Source organism: Haplochromis burtoni, unplaced genomic scaffold (assembly GCF_018398535.1).
Source record: "Haplochromis burtoni strain Fernald_Lab_line unplaced genomic scaffold, NCSU_Asbu1 Contig_6, whole genome shotgun sequence".
Classification (NCBI taxonomy): Eukaryota; Metazoa; Chordata; class Actinopteri; order Cichliformes; family Cichlidae; genus Haplochromis; species Haplochromis burtoni.
The window spans coordinates 2,850,250-2,854,174 of NW_024582367.1; positions in this window are offsets into that span (position 1 = coordinate 2,850,250).

Consider the following 3,925-nt stretch of genomic DNA (forward strand, 5'->3'; position numbering starts at 1 on the left):
GGCTAGTGACGTCAGACTGAACAACCGGATAGAACTCGAAATCTTTTTGCGACCACAACTATCGCCATCTGGTGGCCTCTAAATAGAATGCAGGTTTAAGACACTTCTGCATAGGCTTTATTTTTTCCACTCGGAAGCTATGTCCATATTTTATATTGTCTGTTAGTTATATTGCCAATTTTGAAAAAAAAAATGGGCTAGAATCTGATTAACAATCACCAGTAACTAGGGAAAAATAAGTATCGCCAAAGAGGTTGCTTGCTTTGTTAGGTGAAACTGGTTGCAAATAGGTTTATATACTGCTGCACCGGCAACCTCCTTTCGATTGCTTTGTTGCTATCAGATTGATTGACGCAGTTTGAATAAAACACACCAACTTGTTTGCAAATAGTCACCAACTACTCTCTGAGCTGTAGTAAAACAGAGGCACTTCACTTTCAAAGTAAATCAATCAATTGTCGAATGACTTCTACCGCTAGCAATGTCAAATGTCAAACATTGTTGATTTTAGCTAATTAAATCATGTGCAAATATACTGAGAGAGCGACATGGTAGCCTGTGTAGTTCAACACCAATATGTGGGAAAAGTTGCACATTGCTGTGAATTATCACCCTGTTGTAGGAACATAGTTACTAACATGTAGCTAACTTGGCTAATACTAACTGCTAATCGACAGGTGGTTAATTTGCCATGTGTTGATTGGTTGATTGATTGTTGCTATAATGATCCCACCAACCAAGATAAATGGTGTATCTCTCAGCGCGACACACATGTCATACAGTAAACACAACATACGATAACAGTGTGTCTTAGTACTAGTTTGGCAATAACGCAAACGGAAACAACAAGATTCGGACATGACTTCACATGGTGGGTGTCATTAATAATAACAATTTTATGGCTGTTACACGAGAACCTTTAAAGTTGGCGCCAACTTCCAAGAAAGAAAAAAAGTGTTCCTTTATATTGTAAGCCAGAACAATAGAGATCTCCTGTTTAGCAAGAACTTGGCAATTGTGCTGCTTTTAGGACACTGTGCAAACATAAAAGAAGGAAATCCAGAAGCTGGTAGATATTTCTTTTTTATGGGCTCAAGAGAACAGCGTCATCTTGGAATTCAGTTATTAAAACACATTCATGGTTATTTTTCACTTGTCAATCACTGATATCCCTCATCTTAGAAGTTACTACGAAGACTGCCTAAAACTGGAAGAGTTTTTATTTTTATTATTCTTGAGCTGAATATTATGAGTCACTGAAGGATTGATGTCGAGGTCCTGGAACAGTACTAGACAAGGGGAGAGAATACAACTCCAAAGGAAATAAACACTGAGATGGAAAGCTTCAATAGAAAACCATTGAGACTGCAGGTACAGCCTTTGCTAGACTTTGCTGCATTATAGGAAACAGTGCACAGAAAATAAAGGCCATTAACTGTATGAGTACAGATCTCTCATTCAATCTTGAACCCGAGGTGCCAGACCGTCGTGTATTATCAGGGTAATAAAAGGGTTACAGAAGGTCTCTAAAAGTTTACTCTTATGTTACTGACATATGGGAGACTATGTAAATTTCCTTGGTACGACAAACCCCACCTTCTGGATGTCTGGTGCCAGTTCAACCACACAAGAATAACATTATACCAACAAATTTTAAGAAACCCAGGTTTTGTTCTTTTTGTCTCCTTTTCCTCTCTTTATTTACCTCTCAGTTGACGCCACTGTCACTGGCATGCAAAGCAAAGGAACAATGTTCAGGATTCATTCCCATGATGCACGGGGGTAAACAAACATGCAAAGACATACAATGAAGCTTAAGGCAATGCTCTGGGCTAAATAAATCCACACTGACAGCACTTATTGCAGATAAACGCATATACACGCAGGAAACATCCGAATATCTACTGTGATCTCCTCTCACACCACCCACAACTTCATCACACCAAACCCTTCCTCACCTGGACCTACTACCCACCCCTCCATTTTACACCCTCCACCCCTCCACCCCCAACATGAGTCCAGTGGGTGGTGTGCTGTCAGGTTTATATGGTGGGCTGCTTACGACAGGTCCAGACAATCAGCGTGTTTGTAAATGTCAGTGTGTGATTTTCAAATCTTTGTTTATGGTCAGGGTTTTAAAGGAAGATATTTTTTATGGTAATTGTTGCTGGTCTATTTTACTATATATTTATGTAATAAATATGTGAGTACATTTACATCTCATTGGCTCTTTGGTCTGTTATTAGCCCTCGGTTTTCCAGCTGAACCATGTGCTGGAAGGTTTTCATTAATGGACTAATAAATGGAATTCACAAAAACCTTTTTCTCATTGTCTCTTTGTGTTTTTACAGCTGTATAAGCGTGGGATTTGTTCTTAGATTTACAATCAGATCCATATGTGCAATGACATTTTTTTTTTTGTAGTTTCGCCTTTGCACACTGCCAAGTATGCACCAGACAATCAAGATGTGATTGAATTGTAGAGTTTTAGATTTGATTCAAGGGGTTTGGCAAAAGTGTTCCATTAACAGTTTGTAATTTTTAAACAGTGTCCCGATTAATTGGATTATTTGCCAGTAAACACTTTCGTGGCTGGTTGTTATTTCATCACAAATTAGGCAGATAAGACATCTGGAGTTGATTCTTATTGTTATAAATGCATTTTGTAGCCGTTCGCTGGAACTTTCCATGTTAGGAAAGTCCAAAGAAATTACAGTGCAAGTGAATGACACCATCACTAGGCTGAAAAACAAAATAAACATGTCAGAGGACATTTTTCCAAATGAGCAATGTTGTGCAATTAAAAAAAAAAAGAAGAAGAAAGAAACACCAAAAGACCTGAAAGACCACAGAAGGCAACCGAAGTGCATGATGACAGAATTATTTCCACTGTTAAGAAAAACAACATCGTAGTATAGTAGGCAGTTGACCTGGGTCACGGCTGTTTATTAATGAAGCTGCTGCTAGTGCTGATAGAAGCAGCAGGATGAATTTTAAAGCATACAGGACTATACTCTGCTCAGATTCAGCCAAATTTTCCAAAACTGTTTCACTGTAGAGAGATAATGACAAAATAATGTACTGCAAAAGCAGCCCAAAAAGTTTATCAAGGGAAATTGATAGTCTTCAATGTCCTAGTCAGTCATCCATTCCCAGACCATCAGAGCATGCTTTTCAGATACTAAAGAGAAACCTTTAGGCAGAGAAATCCACAAACAAGCAGTGACTAAAGGGCCTAGCAGTGCATCTCAAGGGAGGAAACAGACTTCAGATAGCCAATGGCTACAAAGGATTTTCATCCAAGTATTAGAAACAATCCTTCACCAATTACTTTTGAACCTCAAAATGTGGGCTATGTGTAAACATGGCTGTAATACTAAACAGTTAATGCGATACGTTTCCTAAACCCCTTTAAATAAACCTGAAAGTCAGCACTTCAATCACATATTGATTTAACATCCACAGTGATGGTATACAGAGGCGAAATAGCCAACAAGAAGTCACCATCCTAAGACTTTTTCCCTTGATTGTACACACCATGAATAGAAATAAAATTAAAATGTTATTTCAATATCTTGAATTTATAAGAGCTGCAGTAAACATAAAATCCTGACAGTTTATTTTCACTGTGCCAAAAAAATATAAAAACATTATCACTGTTTGAACTCTTTTTAATGACCAGTCTAGCATGCTATGCAGTTCTGAGACAGGTTTTGGTATTAATATCAGAAAATGTAAATATCCCTGTAAACCATAATCCAAGAGGAACACTTAATCCTTCTTAGATGAAGGACAACGATGTTTGCCAGTGGTCTGTGTGTACCTCCTCTTAGTGAAACACATTTGCATAATTGAAAACAACATTCTTTACAGTTTGCAGGCAGCAACTATATAAACTCAGTGTGCTGAAATAATGGCTAAATGA